This window comes from Meleagris gallopavo, chromosome 3, assembly GCF_000146605.3.
Source record: "Meleagris gallopavo isolate NT-WF06-2002-E0010 breed Aviagen turkey brand Nicholas breeding stock chromosome 3, Turkey_5.1, whole genome shotgun sequence".
NCBI classification, from domain to species: Eukaryota; Metazoa; Chordata; class Aves; order Galliformes; family Phasianidae; genus Meleagris; species Meleagris gallopavo.
Window position 1 is genome coordinate 6,090,852 of NC_015013.2, and position 26,989 is coordinate 6,117,840.

General features: G+C 41.4%; 2 long non-coding RNA genes across 2 annotated transcripts in view; one reads left to right on the forward strand and one right to left on the reverse strand.

Annotated features, from left to right (window-relative positions):
- LOC109366567 overlaps nucleotides 1-15,188 on the forward strand; it is a 47,275-nt gene extending 32,087 nt beyond the window's left edge. The window contains exons 2-3 of the long non-coding RNA XR_002112907.2: nucleotides 9,381-9,498; nucleotides 11,060-15,188. This is a non-coding gene — a long non-coding RNA (uncharacterized LOC109366567). The remainder of the gene's footprint in view (nucleotides 1-9,380; nucleotides 9,499-11,059) is intronic.
- On the reverse strand, nucleotides 3,120-26,599 carry LOC109366565. Its single transcript, XR_002112906.1, has 3 exons — nucleotides 23,443-26,599; nucleotides 18,962-18,999; nucleotides 3,120-3,379 (listed from the first exon to the last, which is right to left on the reverse strand). It is a non-coding gene; the product is annotated as an uncharacterized LOC109366565 (long non-coding RNA).
- Nucleotides 26,600-26,989: the final 390 nt, after the last annotated feature.

The window sequence follows — 26,989 nt, forward strand, 5'->3', positions numbered from 1 at the left end:
AAAAAAAACACCCAGGAGGGAAGATTTTGCTCACCTCCTCTCACAAAACTGCAGAAGTATTTATATCTTAACATATGCAATATTAACCCCACATTTCAGGTCTACCTGCTGTTTCTACAGGTAGGAACAACACTGGCAGCTCATCTGTGCCTCTGTTGTTCAGGGTAAAGTGTCTGCTCAGGGCTGCTTCAGGTAGTGTTGGAAGGGCTTTAGAGTGGTCCTGTGCTACATCTGTTATGGGTATTGAGGCAGCCTTTCTCATAGTAGCTAGGAGTGTGCAAGTAATAGCAGCCAGAGTCTCAGGAGGTTGAAAGCAAGTACAGCTTTGTCTCGAGCTGAATTACCAAACTTTCAAGCTGGGTGCAAAGGAAGGTGACCCTCCCCCCCCCCTTAAGGGTATATACAGTGCTGCCAAGCTGTAGCATCTAAAGCAGGGTAAAGACTTTTCTGGCAGAAGACTAGTAGATGATACAAACCATCCTTCCAGATCAGCCAGCTTGTGATCTCTGTACAGTTTGCCTTGTTTAGTTGGCCTTCCCTGTGACTTAGGAGCAATGTAGCCGTGGAACACTGAGTTGTTCAGAGCTGGGAAGGGGAAATGCAGCTACATCGTAAGGGCAATATTCAGAAATGTCTTCCACTTGCCTTCTCCTTTTTTCCCTAGTTTATTTCATGTGACTGCAAAATCAGAAGTTGGATGCAGTATTCAAGGGAAACTGTTGTTTAAGTATCTTAAAAGTCTTGCTTGACTGTACGTTATGTTGCTGTGCCTGACTTGGATTAAAAAGAAAGCCCATGATGTATGTGGTACTTCTGTGACAAATGTTACATTTTTCTTGCTATCATATACTTCTGTTGAGATGACTGGGGCACCACACTTGACAATGATGAATTATTTACAGCAGATCAACAGCCATTTATCCTGTGGTACCATCTGCCATAAAGATCATGTTTTGTCTTAGCAGTTTCCTTCCTTTATTATTCTCTGAAACAATATTTGAAGATATAGAAGCAGTGAGAAATGGACGATCACCTCTGGGCCAAGGTTTCAGTGGTGTGTTCAAATTCTGTTGGACAACAGAGTTAAAGGTTAAATGCTCTTGGCATTTGATGGGAAAGACTATAACAAAAGTGGAGTGAAAGATACAAACTTAGCATGAGTTTTAACTGTTTAGGATGTTTCCCATGTGCATCCTTTGCTGGTCTCCTTAATATAAGGGTCATGTTGTGGGCAAGGAGGAGGTGTGATTGGAGCAGAACTGGCAGATGGTCTCTTGAAGGTCGTTTCTTGTTGCTATCTCCTGTAGTGATGCCATATGCTGTGTAAGGGGATGTTTCCTTCCTCTTCATGGAGTGTAAACTCATCAAAACAGTAAGTGCAGCATACTATCAACTCTCAGCTCTTGAAGTTTCTGATTATGTCTGTGGCTTTAAGACTTTGTTTTTTCAGTAAGTTGTCAAACTATATAAAATAAGTGTGTATGAAAAGAGATTAAATCTCATCTCTCCAAGGCGGTACATGAAGGTTTTCTCTTTGATGATTTAGCTTTTGTCTCCTGAAATTCTGTTTCTGCATGTCAGTGTTTTTGTTCATTTGCTTGGTTGGTTTTTTTTGTTTGTTTGTTTTTGTTTTTTTTGTTTTTATTTCCTAAGATCTTTCTAATCTGTGAACATCCGGTACCCTATATGAGATTTGGATGAACCGAGTACCACCACTGCTCCTCTTAGCTGCTGTTAATGGAAATTATTTCCAACAGAAAATACATGAAACAAATTGCCACAACAACTGGAGGGTGAGCAGTGTTTCAGACAGAAGTTGGCTGTTTCTTGAGTGCAGTCGGTGCTTCTGAGCTGCTTGTGAAAATTTTACTGTCTCACAGTGAAGCCTTTCTAAAACCGAGTCTCATTAAAAGCCCATGAAAACAATTGTTGTCCTATATAATATGTGAATATTCTGAAAGATTTTTTTCCTTTTTTTGTTGATTGTGATTGATAACATTAAGAAAATATTTTTATCCTGAAAGTATAAATGAGGGCATAAAGAAGGTTAGAGAGGTCCAAATTCTGGCATACTTTCTCAGGCAATATTGCCATCAAAATCTGACTGAAGCAATACAGCAGAAGATGTTTAGCCATTCAAACGATTTGAGTTTTCAAAAGAGCTCCGACTAGCTCAGTATTATACCACCTTAAGCCACTGGCATTGGTGTTTGAGAACTGTTGGTGATAGGTGGACAGTTGGACTGGATGATCTTGTAGGTCTTTTCCAACCTTGGTGGTTCAGTGATTCTATTCTCCATCAGTTCTGGCTGTGATCTTATTGTCCTGGATGATAACTTTCACCCTGAACTTGACAGATCATTGGAGAAAGGAAAAGTTTTTATGAGGTGAGTCAACCCATTTTCCCAGAGCTAAGATAAAGACCCAAGTGTTTGTAGTAGTTAGGTTTTTTTCATTTGTCTCTTTTGCTCTTTAGGTTTCATTGACATACCTCTGTCAGCCTGTTTATGATTTGCTATTGAAACTACACTTTGAATGCAGTGTTTCATGGTCTGTGTAGCCAAAATGGGGGGTTTCTGATTGCAAGGACTGTGCATCAAGTTAATATATCAGCTATAAAGTGATTTTTGGTACTACTGTCCAAAATGTTTAATATTTACCTGGGTCATAAGTGAATACCAGCAGTGTGTACAATCATGCAGTTTTTCTCAAAATGTTTATAATTAACTTATATTTTGATAAATTTTGATATATTGATGCATATTGTCGCATATGGCCTCATTATTTTGCTTCATTACTAACAGCTACTTTGTTAAATATCTGTTATTTTTTTTAGTTGGTTGTGTGTATTTAAGAATACACAGCTTACACTGCTAACTGTCCTTTTCCCCATCAGCCTTTCCTTATTTTTATTCTAAAAAACTTAGACGATGTTCATGCAGCCTCCTTGGTGCCTCTGTTTGGAGCCACCCAATACTTTTCTACCTGGATAAGATCAAACGTGAAAACATTAAAAGAAAATAATGATCAAATTAAGTTTGGGGTTGTTGTTTTTTTTTTTTCCTTTGACTTTGAAAGGTAATTATTGGGCAGATTCAGGTAGATGCAATGTGCAGAATTGTAGAAGACGTGGAAAATTAGAAATCGTGATCTGACTTGTATTTATTCGACTTTCCTACTTAAGAAAGGCAATTTGAAATACTGATGAGCTGGCCTACCTGACCACTAAAAGTACTGTTTTAGTCACTACATACATGAAGAACAGGAACATAGGAGAGCCAGCATTCCTGAGCATTGCCTAATTGCTGGCTATCCTGGGCTCCAGCATTGCTTCCATAGACTTTTCCACAGCTTTTCAAAGTTTGGAAAGGAATTAGTTCTGAAAGAGAAAGAAAAGGTGAATAGGACATTTTTGCAAGAAGAAAGACAAAACTGATAATTTGATGCTGTCATCATAACGGTTAGATTTCAGGAAGCAAAATAACTAGCTTATACTTGCAGTGGATTCAGTATTGTAGTGCTGAGCTTATATAGCAATAAATACAAAAGCTACACTTTAAAATTTCATTTTCACATTTCTGTTAACGCAGGTGAGCCTTACTCTCTTTTATGAATGTAGACAGTGAAAGGTTTGCAGATTTAACTGTGTATATGAGGCATGAGTTTAATTCAGTTCAATTACTATTTTGTATGGGCTGATGTAGAGCTCTAATACTTTTTTGGACAAACTTTCAAATAATACCGGATATAGAAGTGTCAGAGGAAGGATCAGCAAGATTGCATCTAAAAAATATAACTAATGTTCAATTATGTAGCAGAGTTACACTCAAGGGTTTAAGAGACGTTGTTGAACTTTTCTTAGGTTTCAGAAAGTTATTACTTGTTGGAAGCAACTCCTGTGTTTAGTTTGGCTGGGAGCTAATAAGTAGTAGAATAGGCATGGAATAGGCTGGCAATGGAGAAGGAGATTAGAATGATGCAGAGCACCCAGGTACAAAACCCCATGTGGAAGACAGGTGCTGAGAGCTGAGCAGATGCAACTGAACTGCTGTAGAAACACTGCTTCCCTGGGCACGTGTTGGTGAGTGCCTCCATGCAAAAAGTCCACTGGCAGCATCTCCTCCCTATCCCCATCTTCCAGAACAGCCACTTCCCTCATGAAGTGAAGGTCTTTATGGTAACAGGAGTGTATGACAATGTAATGTGACTTTTGGAAAGGTTACAGCAAGTTCTGAATCATGCATGAAATGAAAAATCCCTGCCTGGTGCAGAGGGAGCATGTACAGCACTGGATGATACCCTGCCAACATTTCTAACAAGGGGCTCCTTCACAGATTTTCCACCTCAATCAGCAGTACAGTTGACATCCCTTGAGCAAAATCTCTCCTTTGCTGTTGTTTTTTTTTTTCTCTGTATGAGCAAAGAAAAATTCTCCAATTTTATAACTTACAGCCTAGAATGCTCATAGAATAATCTTTCTCTGCTTCCAGTTGTGACAGTTTTTATCAGCATGCATCCTCTGTCTGTAATTCATTCAGGATCCTTCAGGTATTTTTGTGGTAAATTTATAATAACACGTTGGGAGGGAGGAAAAGACAAATTTTGATCAGTGATCTCGTCAGTGATGTGTAACATTTGCTGGTCAAGTCTGATGCAAAAACTAGAGAGGAGGTAAATAACAGATCAGGTAATAATCAATTACTTAGTTTAATCTTTCCACTGCAACAGAAGAGCGTGTTTTACTACTCTACCTGGTATGTATTTGGACACAGAATGGAGTAGATCACATTTGGAATGTAGCAACTTGTAGAAGGGCTTAGGAATTATCAGTGATAACACCTTTAACTTGAATTTTTGCTTCTGTGCAAAAAAAACCCAAGAACAACAACAACAAAAGCACAACAAAAAAACCTTACATAACCCACAAAAATAGGAACACTTAACACTATTTCAAAGTTTCCCCCTAGGATAGTATGTCCTGATCTGCTCAAGGTGGATTATAATATAAGTTACAGACTGGAAAACAAGCACTGAGATGAGGGTCTTAAGGAATTCAAAGCATTCAGTTAATTCAGGAGCAGGCTGAGAGGCCACCTGAAGAAGATACCTGGCAGCTGAGGCTTCTCCACCTGGCTGACAGAAGGCATCTGAATCAGTCTTGAATGAAGAAGCTGTTTCCTGGCTGCGAGTTCTATTGAACATCAGACTGCATGTCTAGGATAGAGGCAGAGAGCTGTGACCTCTTGATGAGTCTGTGGCCCTATGCAGCCAGCCTTGCTCATCCCTCTCTTTGAGGGGGAGGGCACTGCGCTGAGAAAACTACAGCCAGTGACTCCATGTGAGGACAAATAACAGATGTGAATGTTGTGGCTCAGATTTTCAATGAGTTGTCTGAAGAAGACCAGGGCATGTTTCTTTTCATCTCCTTCCTTGCCCATTCAGCAAAGAATTCTGGATGCACTTCTTTTTGTTGTTATTAATTGCTTTCCTCTGCAGCATCAGAGTGGCCACAGCAGGAGATCTCTTCGTAGGTGGTATAGAGAGTGATTAAATATTGCCTTAGTAGGGCTAGGAGGGAATTTTCCCTGGATCAAGTTGGCAGGCTCTGTGGATCTTTCACCTCATATACCATGAGGTGTGGTTCATCTGCTAGGATCATTTGTGTACATCTCACATGATTAAGTCTTTACCATTGCAGGGCTTCCTCTAGTCTTGCCAATCTGTGTCAGTGGCAGGTAGTTTCCTAAGCATGGGAGTGCTTTGCCCTCACTAAAGTCTTTGGGCATCAACTAGGATATTTTGCTTCAATTTAATGATCTGTGAATACACAGTAGGTGCATCTGATATCCTTCCTGGCCATGATTTTTAAGAAATTATGTACGTATACACTGTCTGATTGTTAAGGCTGACGTGGCTATTTAGAAAAGGATGATCTGATCTGAAAAATGGCCTGGGTCCTTCGGAGGGCTTGTCTTGGCAGTCTGAGAGAAGCTCCATTTTTACTGAACGCAAGTTCAGCTTTCTTTAGAGTAACTGTAGGGCTCAAACAGAAATATCCTTCAGATTGTATGTTTCCATATGTAAAAACATACAATTTCATTATTTGATCTCAGAAAGGAACCTGTACTGTCAGGAAGGACATCCCCTTTGATTCACTTTCTGGCTCAGTACAGAAACAACCAGTGTGGGGAAAAAAAAAGAAAAAAAAAAAAAGAATAAGTCATTTAGAGTATTCTTTTTGCAGTTGAAGTATCCAGGTAGCAAATGAATTAATGCCTTCTGTGTATCATTGCTATGGGCGTATCACTTCTACAATGACTTTTCAATGTCAGTGAAGTCAGCGAGTTATTCCCGAGTTTAAATCCTGTTTACAAAAGCATACAAGTTTGCCCTTAAGCCTGTCTATTTCAGCTGAAAAAAAAGCCCTTTCGTAGCTCAGGGGTCCGGAACCTGACCTGCTATGTATGCAGACAAATACTTGTGAATGTTTGTGTGTACAGTATTGTGGTTTAGCATTTTAAGAAAATTTCAGTTTCACTGGAGCTAGGATTTCACCATGCAGGTATACGCAGGTGTGCAAAGACAATGTGTGCATGGAATGCTAAGTTGAAGTTCTCCTATTTACAGAATAACATATAGCAGCAGAATAGAAACAGACATTTAAGAAGCAGTTTCATAATTGTCTCTCTTTTCCCAATCAAAGAGAGAGAAGTTTGTATTTTTCATGGATTTGCAGGGATGCTGTAAGCAATCAAGATTCGCTGTGTGCGTATCAAGAGAAAACATGGCACTTGCACACGTTTGGCTGTATCCCATAAAGCAGAAAACAGTTGTGTGATTTCATACAAATGCTATCTGTTGGTCTGCATCTTTCTTCCTTGCAACCCAAACTAAAAACTTTAAAGTAAAAATAATTGAAAAACGGAGTAAAGTATTTCTATGCTGAGCTGTCCTTAAAAATTCGAATGAGTCATTTAGATAACATTCACAATACCAGCAGCTCCAGGGCACTTTAGAGAATACATTTCAGCACGGAGACATTTGAAACAAAAATTGTAATGTTTTAAATGGAATTAGATGAGCGAAACCATGTCATACAGAGATGAAATATAAATAAGTGCTTTAGGCCCACTCCATGAAAAATGTATGTGTTTTTTTAAGAGCATTTTTCTTCTGCGATGGTTTCATTTCTGTGGAAACCACTGGTTGGTGTTTGGTGGTATTTTTTTCTCCTCTTAGTGCATTCTCCTAGAATGTGCTTCTGCCACTCAGTGAACCCTTTTTTCCACTAAATGTCTGTCTCTGTATTAAGCCCCCAAGGAACTGTACAAGCCAGAGGCAGATGGAAACAATAGGCATTCCGTGTTCAAACGTACAACCTACAGAAAGTTCATTTGTCAAAAGTCTGAGGAACATTTCCAAGGAGGCTGCTTCATAAGCAGCATCCACATGGGGCAGATCTGACTTGTGCTACTGCTTTTCATGCACATATTCCATAAGAATTTAATATGATGTTTACTCCTCAATTAATAGTTAAAGCAACATTTACAGAAACTTGTTCCAAATCCCAGTCCCAGATTTTCTCTCCTTTCCCTCCCACCCTACTTCTTAAATCTCTTCATCTTTTAAACACCCCAACTACTTCCTTGCTTTTTACAGAAGTCTTGTCCTAGCCTCTCTAATAAGACCAAAGCACTCTCAGAGTTTTTTGAGCTCTGTTTTTGTACCTGTTGGATATTTTCTTCTTCACAGGTAAGCATGCAAACTCTACCATAGTGCCAGTCTTTGAGATATCAATCATTGATACCAAGATAGTAGTGCTGAAAGTTAATGTAACCCTCTGACTCATGCCTGGAAGACAAAATTCACTCTGGTTGGTACTGTCTAGTAGACACTACACTGGCTTTTTAAGCTCTAATTACTTATGGTCGATCTTTGCCTTCATTCCTTGACTTTGTGTTAATGAAATATTTTCATTGTGACTAAGATGCTGATTTGGGGTAGTTGTGAAATCACCTTGACTTCCATGGACTTGAACACTTTCACAAGATCAGATTCCAGATTAGTGGCTAGGAAAACAGGAAGACTTTATCAATACCTGGATGCTGCAGGAGTGTTTTTGAGCTCGTTATAGTGTAATACAGCGCTGACATCAGCAGAGTTAGAAAGCTATAAGCCACCTACTCACAGGTCATATATACATGTGTAGAACATATGTTCTTCTATCAGGCTATGCATATGCATATTCTACCCCCAAATCCTCTGAACATATGGACTGACATCATAGGCAGCTGATTCAGAGTGCTTTCATAATACGAATGAAAGCAGCTAGCTTCTGGATTAGGCCAAGCACAATTCACTTAGGGCACCCAAATCTTGTACTTGCTGCTTAGAATCCCCATTAGAAGTTTCTGATACCCAAAATGATGATTAAATGGTGTCATTAGAAAATAAGCCCCTATTCCACATGCCTTAATCACCCACAAATGCAAGATTCCATTTTTACCTGTGGTTAATCAATGACCATATGTCAGTCTTCAAAGCTATAAAATGTTGGAAGGTAATATGAAACCACAGGTATATAACATACATTTCTGTGCAAAACCTGCAAGAAGAAAGTATAGCCAACTCTTAGCCTCTGCCTGGACTTCAAAACCACCATTTGCACATAATTGATGTGGAAGAGTTGAAAACCAAGTGAGAGGAGCGAAAACTACTAAATCGTATTATATCACGTGCCTAGAGAACTTCTTCATTTCCTGCTGAGTGAAATAAACTGCATCTGAACAAGCCACATCTGGGTGGCACAGTCTGAACCTGGATCTCTCCCTTACCCAAGCTGCACAGAGATGCAGGGATGGGAGTGGGAATGGGACCTACTGCCTGTTGGCAGCCTTGGGTAAAGTTTCTCCAGTGGCTTAAGCTTTGAGGTCACCAATCATTTTTTATCCATTACAACTGTGGCAACTGTTACCTTTGAAAGGTCTGACCAGCCTAAAGAAAGAAGCTGCAGTCAGAGCCTCTTCTTGTAAGGCTGGGCGGGAGCACAGACTGGATCTGATCTTAAAATGTACAGAGGCCACCTCACGGCGGGTGCTAGGTGTGTTTCTAGAACACTAAGGACAGCAGTTTTTCATCTCCCACACTGGGGGCCAAGAAGCTCCAGCTACAAGATGCAACACAGTCGAGGGTGTACCGTTGCCACCTGGTGGCTGGTCCACTGGAGCATAAGGCAACAGCTGTTTACAGCTGCAGGGGTATGTGTGGTGGTTTGATTAAGAGAAGAAGGTACTAGAGGAAGCAGAGTTAAAATGGGCAAATATTGGACAGGGCTTTATTTTATATGAACTTTTGTCTGCTGTTGCTTTCATTTATTACAGAAGTTGGAAATCAAAACCAGTGGGCCAATGTCTGCTATCAGTTATCCCTGTGCAAATCCGGAGATATCTGCTGGAGCCAGCCTCATCGCAGAAAGCTGGAAAGTGACTCAGAGGGAAGGTGAGAGCCTTTAAACTGCCTGACCATTAATCTATCGTAAAATAATGAATTTGTCCTTGCAGCACATGGAAAGCTTCATAGAGCACATGCAAGAAAAGAAATTATTTGTGAAAACCTGACCACATTCGGTACAACATGGTCACAAAGGCCAAAATGCCAGCAGGCTGAAGTGAGAACTTTTTCCTATAATAGCCCCCATTGACGTAAGTGACCTGCTCCCCAAGGTTGGGCACTTCACGTCCCAAGTACTGTAACCCTAATTTACTGACAGTCCTTGACAATGTTATATTGGGTTTTAACAGATGAGGTCAACTTCTCTTTGAGTTATGCTGGTTCTAGTAGAGTAAAACTTGGATTTATACCCATGGGCCTGCTGTTTGAGATAGGGAAGAATATGAATGTTTTAGCAGAAGCGACCCACTGTAAAGCATTCTGTTTCGTTCTTGCTGGAAATTGTTCCCAGAAGAAAAATACTGTGAAGGGGAGTGACAGCCTTGGAATCCAGTCCTTTCATTTTTATTTATGTTAGTTTGTTTACTTCTGTAGCTGTCTACATATATGCTAATGATTATTTGCATGTCTGCGGTATTTTTATAGGTGGGGAAAGGAGCTGAATATATCAAACAGTTTGCTACCAGGAATGGGTCTTAACAAGTTGCAACAAAAGCGCGGTAGGAAGTAAGCCAGAGAAGCATTGCTTTTTCCATTTGTGCTGGAACAGTTTTGACTTCACAAGGTTATCTGCTGTCACAAAGGAGTCAGATCAGGAGAGCCAATGGAGAATTTTCTTTGTGGATTGTTTGCACCCCAGCTACTTTTGCTTGCATTTGTCATGGAATATATTAAAATAGCCATATTCCACAGTCCACACAGCATGTCAGCTTTGAGACAAGTACTCTGAAATGTGCTCACAGATGATAAACTGCACACTATGTCAACTACATCTTTGTCATGAGATTCTATTTTCTATTTATAGTTGAAATGAAACACTTGAGAAAAAATTCTAAACCAAAGCAATTTCACAGAAATCTCATGAGTTTTCTTATGTGTATATCAATGAGAAGACCCTCCTGTGCCATTTTTTTGCTCTGTGGGGGCTCCAACAATCAGCTTCTGAGATCAAAGTAGGATGCTCTCAAGACTACAAAACTTATATGGGTGTATGTAATCTAGATAGTGTGCCTTTGGAGTACGTTCTCTTTCAAACATGAAGAGGAAAGAACACTTAATCACAACATAGTGCAAATACACACAAAATTTGATACAGTTTTTGGGAATCAAAACCAATTATCTCCATAACAGATGAGATTATTTGTTACTCTTTTGGCTTGTCATACTAGTTTTGTTTGAAGCCGTCACTGATGTCTGTGGTGTACTTTGCAGTTCTGTGAACTTTTTTTTTCCTTCTAAGAGGACTCCCTTCCACTTAGGCATCTTAAACACATAATCTGCTGCAGCAAAGTTGTGGGTAGCAGAAACTGGGAAAGAATATATGTTTGGAAGATAACACTAGTTCTGCTTTGAAGCTAGAGATGCAGCTGTGTTTTTTCTCTGATTACAGCAGCCTACTTCAGGAAGAGAGTGGCTGGATGGCAGTGATAGTACGCTTTGACTGGATATTTCCTGGCTAACACTGACCTAGACATGACTGGATGTCCTGCAAAGTGATGAATGATTACATCAGATAAGTAAACCTTGTGATGACTTCCTTCTGCCTTGGGCACCAAAGTCTTGATGGGTTACACAGGAAAAATGCCTTGCCTCAGAGAGAATCATCTAAGTAAGCATCTAAGATTAGTGAAGAATGAAGTAGGAGAGAAAAACAGGTCAACATCCTCTTTCTGGGACTGAAGCAGAAGCCTGCACAAGAAAGAACTTACATCCGTTCATGTGATGAGCAGGATGTTTGTCCTGGAGGATTCAGATCTCTGGAACCCATATCCTGAGGGAACCTGGATCAAGAACAAGCTACAGCTTTCTTGCAGCTGTCTTTTTATGTGATATCACTAGAAGTTTTATATTTTCTATGGTCTTTCAGTCTTCACTCTACTACTTCTGGACTTCTCCAAGAGTACTATCTACCCAACTGTCTCTTCTTAAATCTAGGAGGAGTTTTAATATCTTATTCCAAATTTACATATGTATAATTCTAAATATAACATTTGAAAAATAGAATACCTGGCCTGGAGCTATGGATACTCCTTCAATATGATGCCCTCCTGAATCTGGCACTGCTCTAAAGCTGTAGTGGAAGTATAGTGATTTAAATTCTCTTCAACTCTGTACTTTAGCCATCCATTGAGTGCCACAATCTAGAAGTGTATATGTAGGGCATTAACTGCAGAAGAAACCATTGTAATATCAGTGTGCTGCTGAACTGGAAAGGTTGAGATGGTTAGTAAAGCAAGTTGCACTAGAGAGACCATTGATCATATTTAGCAGCTGTTTTACAAATAGCAAGCTAGTAACTTGTGCCCAGTCTTGCAAAATATCTTCATCAACTGCTTTGTTTTTTCTTTTTCTTTTCTTTTCTACAAAGAATCCCATTAAAGTTACTGAGAATTTGCACTTTTAGGAGAATTATTTAATGGAGGGTGGTATCTCTAAAAGCTATATTAAGTTATCAGGCTATCAAAAAGCAAATAACATTCACACTATTTGTTTGGAGACAGCACCATAGAAACAATTTGGTTTTTCCTCCCTCTCTTCCATCTCTCTATAGTCATCATCTCCAACTCTTTCCTTCCATTCCCCTTCAACTTTTCAACAACTTTTTCTGTGCACTCTCCTAACGAATTTTGGATCATCTTAGAAAGTGAACCTTTCTCTGCTGCAGGTTTGGTCTGCTCATACTGCCAGCTATCTGCCACCACTGCTTAATCATGCAACTTCCTCCTCTGCAACTTGTCTGTCCTGTTCATCCAAATCTTTTCACTCAGAGCAGCAATAGTGATTTGATTAACTGGTGTGCTGGCAGAAATTACTAAAGGTATCTGTCTGGATGCTGCTGTGATATGCACGTGGCTCTGATATCTTTAATTTTTGCTACACTTTGCTTTGTTGTTTGCTTGTTTGTTTAAAATGCCCTTCTGTTATATTTGCAGTGATGAAAAATAAACTAACTGGCATCCAGTTCTGAAACTGTGGTGTTGGTGGGGGAGGGCTGCCCACTTGAAAACAAGCAAGAAGTCTTACAAATATTTGGACTAATTAATTCACCAGCTTTTCTTTACAGAACTCTTTTGTGATAATAAAGCCATTCATTGACCAAGAGAGTACATTGTCCATTTAGTTACTGTTTTGTATCTCATGTCAAACAAAAGCCACTGCCTCCTACAACAGTAACAGCTGAATATTTTCACTACTTATGCAGTTTTCTCTTCTAGCTGCTGGATCGTCAAAAATTCTAATCAACTCTGATCTAACACAAAGTACTACATGGCATTCATCATCTGTTTTAGCCTTTAATGCACCATGCAGGTTTTAATCAAAGGCATGCAACCATTAGCAAAAAAGAAAGACAAGAATTATGACAGTGTCCTAAACAGACCTCTTAAGCTGACATCACAGGCAGCAGATAAATTCATCTCCCCTTGTCAAATACAAAAACAGGCAAATGGGATGGGCCTTGCTTGAAATATTTGCAAGAGAGCACCACTGAGATTTCAGGGCAATGACTTCCATTGTTTTTAGTACTAAGCATTAAGGCTTATTTGCTTGGCTTTCCTATATGTTGAAAGCAAGTGTTGGCACTCTCAGCTTGATGTGTGGGGGCTGCTGGATAATCTCATTGTTTGGGTGGGTGCCTGTATCATCCACTGTTGTGACAGGGAGTCAAGGGGTCTGGTAGTGATTGGCAAAGCCTGACCCCAGCATTTTCCTTATGGCAGACAGGTCTCCTGATTTCTCATCTCTTCCTAAATGAACTCTGTTAGTCATCTCTCCTCTATAGCACAAGACTAGGTAAGGCGCTGCTGCTTGCGTGTAGAACAGAACAGGACAGTTCTGTTGAAAGGGACCTTCAAAGATCAAGTCCAGCTACCTGACCCCTTCAGAGCTAACCAAAAGTTAAAGCACATTAATGAGGGCATTGTTCCAGTGACTCTTGAACACTGACAGGCACAGGGCATCAAACACCTCTCCAGGAAGCCTTCTCCAGTGTTTGATCACCCTCGTGGCACAGAAATGTTCCCCAGTGCCCAGTCTGACCCTCCCCTTTCAGCTCTGTGCCATTTCCATCAGTGACCAGAAGCAGAGCCTGCCACTTTTCTGCTCCCCCTCCTCACAGAGCTGCAGAGATCAATGATGTCACCTTTGTGCCTCCTCCAGCCTGAACAGTTCAGGGATCCTCAGCCTTTTCTCACAGGACACACCTACTAACTCTGTTGTCAGCTTTGGTGCCTCCTTTGGAAGCTTTCAAGGACCTTAACACCCTTTTTATACTGTGGAGCCCAGAACTGAGCACAGTATTCAAGGTGAGGTTGCACCATCACTGAATAGAGTGGGATAACCACCTCTTTTGACCAGCTGTCTGTGCTGTGTTTAATGCACCCCAAAATGTGGTTTGCCTCTTGGCTACTAAGCATACTGCTGTCTCCTGAGCTGCTGTCACCTGCACCCCCAATTCCCTCTCTGCTGAGCTGCTCTCCACCACTCTTGTCCCATCTGTGCCTGTGTCCAACATTGCTCTGTCCTGAGGTTTCTTATTCGCATACAGTCCTGGGTTTTCCTCCTGCATATATCCTGGCAGGTTGCAGCTGGTGACTGCCAGTTTCTAGATAAAGTGGCCTTTGTTTCTTGTTCTGGTTGACAGAGTATGCTATCATGCTTTGAATCAGCTTGACATGTGGGGGAGAGCTGGTTCATGCTGCAGAGTTCCTTCATTTGTGCCTAGCTGAAGGAAGGGTGAAGGTTGTCTTTTTGGAGAGGGAAGCAGACTGCAGGTACAGCAGTGTGGTCTCCCTCCTGCCACACTCATGAATGTGACTTGTTGAGAGGGGCTGCATGAGGATGAATTACCAAACATTCCCATGTGCATCCTAGGGAAAGCTACCTTCATAGGGGTACAGGTTGGGCTACCCTAGGGACTGCTGCTGTTTGCTCAGACTTCTTTTTCCTTTTACTATTCTTCTCAGTTCTGGTGTTGGCAGAGCTGTTTCAGGTCCCACCTTACAAATAAGTGGCTACGATCTGTGCCAGCTCGTGGCATTTCCTTGAAGCCATGATAGCAACAGGAAATGAAGGCACACATCGCTCTCTAGCTGGTTCATAGCAGGGTGGGAAGCTGATAGCCACGCAGGGAGCCTGTTGTGAGTGGGGAGTCACTGTTTAAATCAGCGATCAAGGGGTCTTTGAGCTTGAGAAGCCATTTAAATGGTACATGGGTGGAATTCTTCCTCAAGCTTGCTCACGCAGTGTATGAACATGGTGGAATATGTTTGTTGATTAGGAGGTATTCAACAGAATTTCCCCACATCATGGTAAATGTTGAGGAAAGTGCTGTGGGCTCAATTCCCTCTTCTAAATCGTTGCCGCTAGTGGGAGCTGGCCCTGGACAGACAGTAGAATTGGTCTTTCTCCTGTGTCATCTGGGGGCTGTGACCTGATTTTGATCACACCACATTCAGTGCATAACCTCCTGTGGAGGCTGGTGTTCAGTCCCACTGCCAGGCCTTCCTCACTGCACTCTGCCTGTAGAAGAAACCCTGTGTAAATTGCTGTCTTTTATTTTGACGTGCAACATGTGGATCTTTTAACAAACATTTCTGGCAAAAGCTTAATTTGATTGAGGGGTGGAATGCTTTAAATCTACCTGTGCTTCCTGTGTCTGGCTTGTGCCTAGCTGTGCATGGAAGTCAGAGATTTTCCACGACATGCAGAGCCCAAACAGTGGGATTATATTTTCAGTTTCCTCTAAAAAATAAACAAGCTTCTGTTGTTTTAACCCAGGTAGGTCATTTGCTTTACCCCGTGCGTAGGTATTGGTTCATGCTTGTAGTGCATTGTTTTGGGTTGCAGAAGTGGATAACCAGCAATACAGTGTTGCAAAGATTTAGTTCCAGGTCACAGACAAGTAATGAAAAAACAGCAGTCACTGAGGATTTGATTTACACACTGCAATGACTGTGTGATAGCCCCTTTTGTGAGCAGGAAAGTCTCCCTCTGGAGACCACGTTCTAACCAGTAGCGAGCATTCAAGCTCCCTGGTGCTTCAGATGTCAATTATACCAAAGCCTCTTATTGTATAATGTATGTCTGTTATAATAATACTGTCTGGAACAGTAATAATAATGTGAATGAACTTCCAAACAGTGGAGATGGGAGGGGGAGGTTGATCAATACGGCACTAATGATGGCCTTGTCTTTCACTAAAATAATTGTGATAGGGTTTATAGCACTTCCTTCCTACATCATGCTGTGTGGCAGTGTTGGTTTACTACCTGCTGTTATTGCTTTTGTATAAAAAGGTGTTAAAAAGAAACGTCTGTCAAGTTTTAAGGCTGCCAGTTTTTTTTAATGCAGTAAGGTTATTCTAGTCAAGATGGTCTGAGGATATGAGATATGCAAGGTTCACTGGGAGAAGTGAAATTTTTATAAGACATGATGATACAGTCAGGAAAAAAAAAAAGAAGCCTTTATGCTCAGAAGATCAGTAGTAAGGTCCCCATTTTTACAGGGAATTTCTCATTCTTTATCACAAAGATGCCATTTAAAGGCCAGATTTTCTGAGTGATCTCATCCTGCTTGCTTGGACATAAAAGGTTACTCCTTTGAGAGAGAGTGCGAGCACTTGAACACAGAAGAGTTCAAAAGAAAAGCTCTCTTGCACACTAAGTATGTTTTCCATTTGTGCGACCCTGTTCCTTGTCTAATAATGAGATGGGGTTTTCTGTGTTGTTCCACCATTGAATCTTTTGGTTCAGAAAGATGTTTTCTTTTTTCAAGGCAGTCAAATTTCACCTCAGTATTTGTATTCATGCAGTGGGAAGCCGTACCCTCCTAATGTGTTCCTGAATTTCGTTGGAGAAAGTAGGAAGATAGAAGCGTATTAGAAGTTATTTGTTTGTTATATAATAATTCCTAACTCTGCAGTGTCTTGGAGTTATTTTATTTCTCAGTGTACTCGAATGATGGATTCCATACATTTTGTTTTGTGAAGTGAGAGAAATTGAAAGAAGTCATAACCTGAATCTCGTGATAAAAATTCCCTCAGTTGAAGCTCTTCATTACAATACTTCTCAGAACAGAAAAGATGAACTGCTTTTGCACTGGCACAGGTCCAATCTCAAACTAGAATCAATTGCTTTGCCAACGCTGAACACAAAGGATGTTCATTGTTTGCAAACTGAATTTTTCTTAGTGTGTGCAAAACCGATGATCAGATTTTTTTCTTTATAGAAACCCCTGCAGTGAAAAAACTGCAGCTGATTCTATGCTTCCCATCCCGGTTTGCAGGAAGGCTTCTTGCCTCACAGTGTGATTTCTTCATAATAACTGCATGACAACAACATGCCAATGTTTTGAAAAAGCAACAGCCAATGTTATAAGACAGTTGCTTATGTTGGTGACTCTCAGTTGCTGATTTTTTTTTCATCAAGGAAATACATTTACCTTTGTAAAGGTAACTGTTTACTCCCAAATCACACCTTTCTATATACAACAAATCTATACCTACATCTGTCTACATACATAAGCTCTGGCAGGAGTAGAGGAACATTCCCAGGCTGTCCCCTCCTGTCCCAAGTAACTGCATTGTATCATGCTTGGCATCAACTGACAAAGTTCCATGTGAAAAATGAGGAAAGGGTTTTCCCTTGCTTTTTTCATGTAAAATATGCCTCAGAATCTTTTTGGAAGCACATGACCTTTTTTTTTTTTTGCTACTATCTAAACATACTTCTGGCTGACTCTTCCATGTTCCTGTGCCAACATTGTCTTGACATTCTTCTTTCCTCTCCTCTTATTCTTCTTCTTTGGTCTATTTAGAGAGCAATCATCCCTTTCCATATGTTTTGATGCTGAGCCAGCATCCAACAATACAAGTTAATGATGGGGTAGCAAAATCTCACCTAGATATTTATGTTTAAGCCCTGGGCGATGTTAGATAGAATATCCATAAAAGTCATCTAGGTATTTTGTGCCTTAAGGACTGGTTTCCAAGAGGAGGGCAGTGATGTTAATGTTTCTAAGTTTACTTATTAGTCGTACCCAACTAAGGGCAGCGTATAGGATTCCCTAAGCAAAGAAAGCTCCTCCACACCATTGCTGAAGCTGTACTTGTTCCATGGGAAACAGTCCTGCTTGCTGATAGGAAAGTGAAAGTAATCCAGATGTTGCATTAGCCATTTATGTATCAAAGCTGAATCAATTGCTTGTTTGAATCTCGCTATATGTGTCTTTATGCAACATCTCCCAGCTGGCTGCAGTTTCCTCAAAGTTCTTTGCAGCTAAATGACATGCAAATTACTCATTGTTTGTGGAGGTGATCAATACTGGAATTTTAAGCCGTGCTGCCTGTTTGTTATCGATCAAGTGTGGCACAGTTTCCATCCCCTACCTGAATGAGCTTAGTGGGGCCAAATTTTCTGTTGAGTACTGATGTGAAGTTATTTGAAAACTTTCTGATGAATATGCAGGGCTGAAGATTTGCTTGCTTTTGCATGTTTGCACTGACTTAACAAGAAAACACAAAAATGCTGATAGAAACCTTAAGAGGGCTGTGTATACAGTAACACTGTTTTGTTCTTGAGTCCTTCAGAAACTTGTTTGCAGTATTCCTGAGTGATCATGTCAGTATATTAGCATAAAACCTTACGAATTTGTCAGTTGCTGATAATGCATCTCAAAGTGACACAAGTCTTTTCTGAGAATCTTTGCTAGACATCCAACAATATACCGTGATGAGATTTTCTTCCCTATATGTTACATGTAATACTATATATTGGAAAATATATAAGAACCTGATGTTCATTGGTTCTCTTGATAAGAGGCTATACAGCACTAGTTATGACTTTTCTCACACAAAAAATAAATGGTATGCATTTTGTGAAGCATTCTACTTTACTTCTATTTGTAGATTTTTTTTCTGCTAGTTCACTACTTGGCAGCACGAGTAATTTGTAATTGTCTTCATAGTGAACCAGTGATTGTTCCGTATGTGTATGCGTGTGTTTATCAAGTCTTAGGTTTAGACTATGTGGTAACTACAATGAAAAGAAATATCTGCATTCTAATTCACAATATTTTGATTGCGATCTGTTTGAGACCCTCGTTTTGTTGTAAATTAAGCTGATAAAAGAAATCACATTAAATTGCACTGAAATGGCTCTGAAATCTGTGTCTCATGCTAACTACTGCTGAAATGCTAAGGGTGTGATTTACAACAGATTTAATTGGATTGGTTCCATTTACCATCTAAACAAGCCCTTAAATGTTGGAGTGTTTACCACCTGTTGTGACTTACCTTACAGAGATCTTTGTTTGCAGGCAGGAGGGTGTGTGCTGTAATGAGAGAGCAAAAGGAGCGATACAGATGTGCATTTCAGTTTCTGCATGCTGTTAAGTTTGCCCCTAGTTTTTTGTTTTTTGTTTTTGTTTTTCCCAAAATTACAACAGATTTATTTAGTGTATTGATTATGATTATTTCTGCTAAACTTCTGATAATTACAGTGTTCCCTGCTCATCAGCTGGGATAGCTAATGATATTAAGCTACGAAGGCATGATATATGCTATCTCCTCTTACACTGCTGTTGTACAAATCTAGGCTTTCTAATAGTGTGTGAGCAGCAGCTCTGATCAAACAACTCTGAAAACTATGAAGGTCTTTTTAAAATTTAGTTGTTTGTATTTTAGAATCATAGAATCACAGAGGTTGGAAAAGACCTCTAAGATCATCCTTTCCAATCATCCATCCATCACCATTATTTTCCACTAAGCCGCCTCAGTACAACATCTAAACGTTTCTTGAAAACCTCAAGGGACAGTGACTCCACCAGCTCCCTGGGCAGCCCATTTCAGTGCCTGATCACTCTCTCAGAGAAGTGGTTCCTAACGTCCAACCTGAATCTCCCCCGATTCAACTTGAGGCAATTCTCGCTAGTCCTATTGCTTGTTTACATGGGAGAAAAGGCCAATCCACACCTCACCACAACCTCCCTTCAGTTATTTGTAGAGAGTGAGAAGGTCTCCCCTGAGCCTCCTCTTCTCCAGACTGAAAAATCCCAGCTCCCTCAGCTGCTCCTCATAAGGCGTGCGCTCCAAACCCTTCACCAATTTTGTTGCCCTTCTCTGGACTCCAGGGCCTCAATGTTTTTCTGTGGTGAGGGGCCCAAGGCTGAATACAGTGCTTGAGGTGTGGCCTCACCAGAACTGAGTACAGAGGGACGATCATTTCCCTGTTTCTGCTGGCTGCACTATTTCTGATACAAGCCAGGATGCCATTGACTTTCTTGGCCACCTGGGCACACTACTGGCTCATGTTCAGCCGAGCATCAACCAACAGTCCTGGGTCCGTTTCCTCTACACAGTCTTCCACCACTCTGCCCCAAGCCTGTAGCATTGCCTGGGGTTGTTGTGGCCAAAGTGCAGGACCTGGCACTAGGTCCTCTTGAACTTCATCCCACTTGCCTCAGCCCAGCTATCTACCCTGTCCAGATCCCTCTGTAGGGCCTTCATATCCCCTGGCAGATCAACATTTCCTGCCAAATTGGTGTCATCTGCAAACTTACTGAGGGTGCACTCAATGCCCTCATTCGAGTCATCAATAAAGATATTGAACAAGACAGGCCCTGATACCAACCCCTGGGGAACACCACTCATGACCAGTTACCAGCTAAATGGATGAGAATCCATTTATCACTGTTCTCTGGGCCCAGCCATCCAGCCAGTTCTTTACTCAGCAAAGGGTGTATCTGTCCAAGCCATGGGCTACCAGCTTCTTCAGGAGAATACTGTGGGAGACAGTGTCAAACGCTTTGCTGAAGTCTAAGTAGACCATGTCAACTGCTTTTCCCTCAATTCACCAGGTTGATTACTTAATCATAGAAAGAGATCAGGTTGGTCAAGCAAGACCTGTGTTTCCTGAATTCATGTTGGCTATAGGCCTGGTCCCCTGGCTGCACCACACATACCATGTGATCTTCCTCAAGACAATCTGCTCTATAACCTTATCTGGCATCGAGGTCAGGATGACAGGCCTGTAATTCCATGGTTCCTCCTTACAACCCTTCTTGTAAATGGGAGTCATGCTGGCAAGCCTCCAAACCTCTGAGACCTCTCCGGTTGATAAGGAACCCTGATAGATATGGAAAGCGATTTGGCTATCATGTCTGCCAGCTCCCTCAGCAACCTCACGTGGATCCCATCAGGCTCCATGGACTTGTGGCAGTCCAGGTAGAGTAATAGTTTGCCAGCTATTTCCACCTGAATCATGGGGGTTTTATTCTGCTCCCAATCCAAGACTTCCAGGTCAGGTGGTAGAGCACCCCAAGGATAACTGGGTTGACTTTTAAATGTAAAGAAGGCATTGAGAATCTCAGCCTTTTTCTTATCCTCACTGGTTATGTTCCCTGCCACATCCAGTAAAGGATGGAGATTCTCCTTAGCCCTTCTCTTACTGTTAATATATTTGTAAAAAAGTGTTTTGTTCTCTTTTACCCTAACAGCCAAACTGAGTTCAATCTTGGCCTTTCTAATTTTCTCCCTGCACATCCTAACAACTTCTTTGTATTTTCCTTGAGTTGCCTGCCCTTCTTCCACAGGAGGTAGATTTTCTTCTGGAGCCTCAGGAAGAGCTCTCTGTTCATTCATGCTGATCTTCTTCCCAGCTGACTCATGTTGTGGCACAGAGGGATAGCCTGCTTATGCACCCTTGAGACTTCCTTCTTGAGGAGAGACCAGCTTTCCTGGACACCTTTGCCCTTCAGGACTGGATCCCAAGGGACTCTCCCTGCCAGTGTCTTGAACAGTTCAAAGTCCACCTTCCAGAAGTCCAAGGTAGAAGTTTACTGCCTCTCTTCCTGACTTCATCAAGAATCAAGAACTCTACCATTTTGTGGTCACTCTGTTCAAGACAGCTCCCAGCCTTCACATCTCTCACCAGTCCTTTTCTGTGAACAGCAGGTCTAGCAGGGCACCTCTCCGGTAAGCAATCTTACCATCTGTGTCAGGAATTTATCTTCCATACACTCTAGGAAACTTCTAGACTGCTTCTTCTGCGCTGTATTGTATTTTCAGCATGGAAATACATGGGAACAAGGGCTGGTGATCGTGCAACTTCTGCCAGCTGTTTGTAGAATGCCTCATTTTTCTCTTCATCCTCGTTAGGCAATCTATAACAGTCCTCCACCAGGATGTCCACCTTATTGGCCCTCCCCCTGATCCTTACCCATAAAGACTCAATCTTATCATTCCCAGCCCCAAGCCCAACAACATCCAGGCACTCTCTAACATAGAGATCCACACCACCAGCCCTCCTTCCTTGCCTATCCCTTCTGAAGAGCCAACTATAGCCATCCATTGCAGCACTCCAGTCATGGAAGCGATCCCACCACATTTCCATAATGGCAATTAAGTCACAGTTTGCCTGCTGCACAATGGCTTCCAGATCCTCCTGTTTGTTGCCCATGCTGCATGCACTGGTGTAGACAAACTTCAGCTGAGTCCTTTTCCTCATGCCCAGTGCCATCATCATTCCTCCAGGCTTGTCTCTAGTGGGCCTGGTTTTATCTCCTCCCCCCTTGATACCTAGTTAAAAGCCCTCTCAGTGTGCGCTGCCAGCTCCTGGGCTAGGATCTGTTTCCCCCTTTGATACGGGTGAGACCCACCCACAGCCATCAGGCCAGTAAACTGCCCCATGGTCAAAAAACCCAGAATTCTTGTGTTTGCACCAGCCTCTCAGCCATGTATTTATGAGGTAGGTTTTCCTGCTTGTTTCAGTATCCTTCCCTGCCACTGAAGGGATAGAGGAAAATATGACCTATATGCCCATTCTATCCACTAACCACCCCAGCCCCCTGAAGTGCTTTCTGATAATCCTCAGGCTTCCCTCAGCGATTTCATTGCTGCTGGCTTGAGCTGTCAATAAAGGATAATGATCAGAGGGCCAAATCAGACTAAAAAGTTTCCTAGAAATACCCCTGATCCAGACGCAAGGGAAGCTGCACACTTCCAAGTGGGTAGGGTCAGGCTGACATCCAGGGCTCTTTGTTCCTCTTGGAAGAGAGTTGCCTACAACAATCGCCCTTCAGTCCTTCTTACTGGAGGAAGTCTTGAGGTGTGGAGTCAACCGCCTCACCTCAGACAACCTGGAGGGTGAACCTCCCTCTGCATCCCATCTCACCTCTCCCTCGAGTTCCAGAGCCTCAAACCTATTTTGGACGGGCACCTGGGGAACCAAGGTAGGTCACGATGAGAGTTGCCTGTAATGCTGATCTGGGACCTGTTACTTTTCTTCCTGTTCCCTTAAATTGCATCGCTCTGCTCGACGATGGCAGGGCAGAGTGTCCACCACCATCTGGGGGCTATCACACCGATGTCTTTTTCGCATGTTTGTCAGAGTTACTCCAGCGATCTATCTCCTGCTCTCTGATACTCTGTAATCTCATGACCTCCTCCTTGAGCTCTACCACCATACTGAGCACATCATCCACCTGCTCATACCTCACACAGGTGGAATCTCTGCTGCCCTTCACTGGCAGCAGCAGGCTCAGGCACTCTTACAGCCACAGACCTGAACCACCACATTTTTAGGCAGTCACTCCACGTGACTTGCCACATTCCTTGCCAGAGCTTTCTGCCTAGTGGAGACCATGGCTGGATTTGTAGTCTGGGAGGCAGCAGATTGATGAGCTGGTCTGCTGAGTGGACAGAGATACTATCCCTCCTCACCCTCCCTGCTTGCCTGCCCTGTGCAAACTGCACCATGCCCTTCTGATGCACCATACCTGGTTGCCCATCCTGTTGGTGCTACTCCTGTGTTGCTGCGCTCCCTAGTAGCAGCATTTATACACACAGTGGGTGACCCTGCTGCTCCTGGCTCTGCCCCTGTGATGTCAGAATGCCGCTGCCATTCACATGACAATGGTGCCCAGCAGCTACTCTCTGACAGAGCTAATCCTCAACTAGCTGAGGCAATTCCCTGCTTTGGCAAAGGAAAAGTCAGCAAAGGAAAATACCACTTCCATCCCCTGGAAGGGTATCATCCTGTGTACCAGCACAGTCTGATTAGAAAATCCATTAGAAAGCAGTATTGGAGAGAGCTTATTGACCAGAACTAGTTGACCAGAAGCCAGGAATGTGCACTTGTACTTCTGGACTATCCAGGCAGAGCAACAACAGCAGGTTGATAGAGCTGATCCTTCCCTCTGCCCAGCCTTAGTGACTGACATCTGCAGTGCTGGGTCCAGTTCTGTGCAAGAGTGATACGGATGTACTGGAGTTTGTCAAAGGAGCATGAAGATGATTGAGGTATTAGAATATCCAACATATGAATAGAGGCCAATAGAGCTAAGACTCTTCATTTAGACAAGGAGACCTGCAGGGGGTCTTTTCAATGTGTCTAAATGCCTGAAGGAGATACGGACAAAGAAGACAGAGCAAGACTCTTCTCTTTGGTGCCTAAGAAAAGGACAGGAGGCAAGGGGCCCAAGTTGAGGTACAAGAAGTTCCATTTGATCATGAGAGAGCTTTCATATTGTACAGGTGGTTGAACACTAGAACAAGTTGCTCAGAGAAGTTGAGGGGCCTCCATCTTCAGAGATACTCAAAACTTGACGGAGCCACCTGCCCTAATTGCCCCTCCTTTGAGCAAGGATGTTGGATTAGGCAACTTTCAGAGGTCTCTTTGACCTCTGTCATTTTGTAAAACAGTTTTTGCAGTGTGTCCTGTTTCAGTTAAATTTGCTTGTGAGTTCTGGTATGTTTGGCTCTAGAAAGAAATAAGGAGAAGCCTGTATTTGGCCACGGAGAAAAGAGAAGCATTCTCTTTTTATAAGGAAAGAACCTGTTCAGCCACCTTTTCTTCTTTCCTTCACTTAGCTAATTTCTTCATAGTTCAGCAGAGATTTTAGTGTCTGAAATAGAAGGGAAGATTATTTTTAAGTATTTGATTACTACAGGATATAATGAGCACATATCTTAAACTCTGCAAGATTCTAAATGTATTGCAATAACTCATTTGTCTGGAAGAATCTAAAGCAAGAGATACAGATGAAAATCATGAACCTACATTTAAAATAAGATAGGATTCACTTGCTTAACCTTGTTATAAAACTTTACTTTCCCAAATCAGCATTTCTAATATGGGGGGGGGGAGGGAAATATAGAGAGAAAAGTATATTTTGACTTTTGGGAGGAGTTTGAGTTTTTCTTGAGCACCAACTTGTGTTCTTGTTCTAGTTCTGAAACTAAACTAAAGCCAATCCTGAGATAGCTCAGGTCAGGCCATCACAAGGCCAACAGTCTATGGAAATACATTTTTAAAAAATAACCACCTCAAAGTAGAAAGTCATCAACTTTTCCTTTGAGGCATGCTTACACTTGTTTCTACCAGCAATTACCATCCTCCTTGACTGCAGGTAACTCATTACTTTGTCACTTTTTGTCTTCTTTGGTGTTTCCCACTGCTCTGCCTGTTCTCCCAATTCACTGGCTTGATTTAAGTATTATCAGTCCTTTAGGCTCACCATTTACTGCTGCCCAGCAATCACAATTAAAGTGTCTCATATAAGAGTCTGATTCAGGCAGAAAGCCCTACCAAGACATGAGCTCAGTGGCAAAAGCAATAATCTAAGTTTCAATAGGATTTACACTGAACCTTATTGCTTTCCTAAGTTACTGAGAAATCAAACTTTGGTCTTTAGGCACCAAATTCTGTCATCTGATTCATTAGATTTCCACTTCTTTCTTTGCTCCTTCCAATTTTCCTCACTGTTTGGCCCCAGATTTCTGTAATTTTTAGGATATTCCTATCTAAATACCACTTTCTTTATGATTTCCCAAGGTTCATCAGAATTATAGATCTCACTGCTCACAGGCTGTGGGGATCATTGGTGTTCAGATCTTAACCATGTCCTCGTTCCATCCAGGTTAATGATGTAAAAATGAAACATATTACTTGGGTGGAGGTCTCCTTGCTTGTGTGCTGTCATCAGTGAACATATCAAGTTGCTTCATACTTTGCCTTTCACAGCATTCTTTTCTAATGGTTTCCAGCACGTCTGTTTTCAAGCTTCAGTAAATTCAAAATGCTGGATTAAATCAGTAAATGAGTCTCTAAGACCCATGTGTTTTTTGACCTTCATGTGCTCCCTGTTATTAAGGCTGTTCTTTGTCTTTCTTTGCTGCTCAGAAATGTTCATCTATAAGGTGAAGAGTAACCTAGATTGTATCTACACCTAGATTGTATCTACCCACCTTGTACACATTCTGTTCTCCCAGTCTAGCCCTCCTCTCCTTTTCTAATTTTTTAACCCCAGAATATATTTCCATTTACAGTTTATTTACATTTCTATTTTATTGTTCTTACTGACATGCCTTTACACTTCTTGTGCATTTCGGCAAAGAGGATTTGCAATATTTTTTTTCCTGATATTTTTGTAAACAGCGAGATGTTTCATTTCATATGGGAGCAGCTAGGACTTCTGCTTCTAAAATTTATGTTGTGGGGGGCTCAGTGAATTCCTCTGGCTTTGATACAGTAGGCTACACAGCTGGAAGTCACAGAGAATCATGTCATCTCACACACTCAGCTGCAGTGAGCAGGTATTAGGGCACTTCTGCTAGATACTAAGAGGAAAGAAATCTTAGCTCTAAAACTCACTGAAATTAAGGACAAAATTTTTTTAGACTTGCAAAAGGTTTTGCATTAGGCCGCTGATATCAATCAGATTTTGGACACCATCACCTTATAGTAGCTTCATCCACTTCTTTATTTTCAGTGGAAGGTACAGTGAGTAGAATTAAAATAAATACTACAGCTCTCAACACTACTGTTGAACCCAGAGAAATAAGAGCTATTATGGCATGGCACATGTGATTAGGTAAACTTGTTCTTTCCCCAAGCATCTTTTTGAAATCCCTTTTTGCTTTTAGTTCTCCTCCACATTATATTATTATTATTATTATTATTACATATTATTTGTCTCCCGCATTTTTTCCTCTGCTAAGAAAAGATACTTATTTAAAATTCAAAAGCTGAATAAAAATAAGTTAACCAAAACAACCAATGTTTTCTGGCATGATTCTGTTTATCTGTCTCGTAATTATAGCATCATTATCTGGATTTTAGTAAACATATGCCCAGTGCTGAAAGTATCCTAAATACATAGACGACATGCAAATCTAATGAGTATACAGGAAAAAATTGCATTACTCAAGATATAGCTATAGCTTTTGGGTTTAAATATGGGGTTAAAGGGAATAAATGATATACTGCCTATGAGCATATATGCCTCTTCAGATGTAGCTGTGGTTGCTGGTGAAACTTCTGTT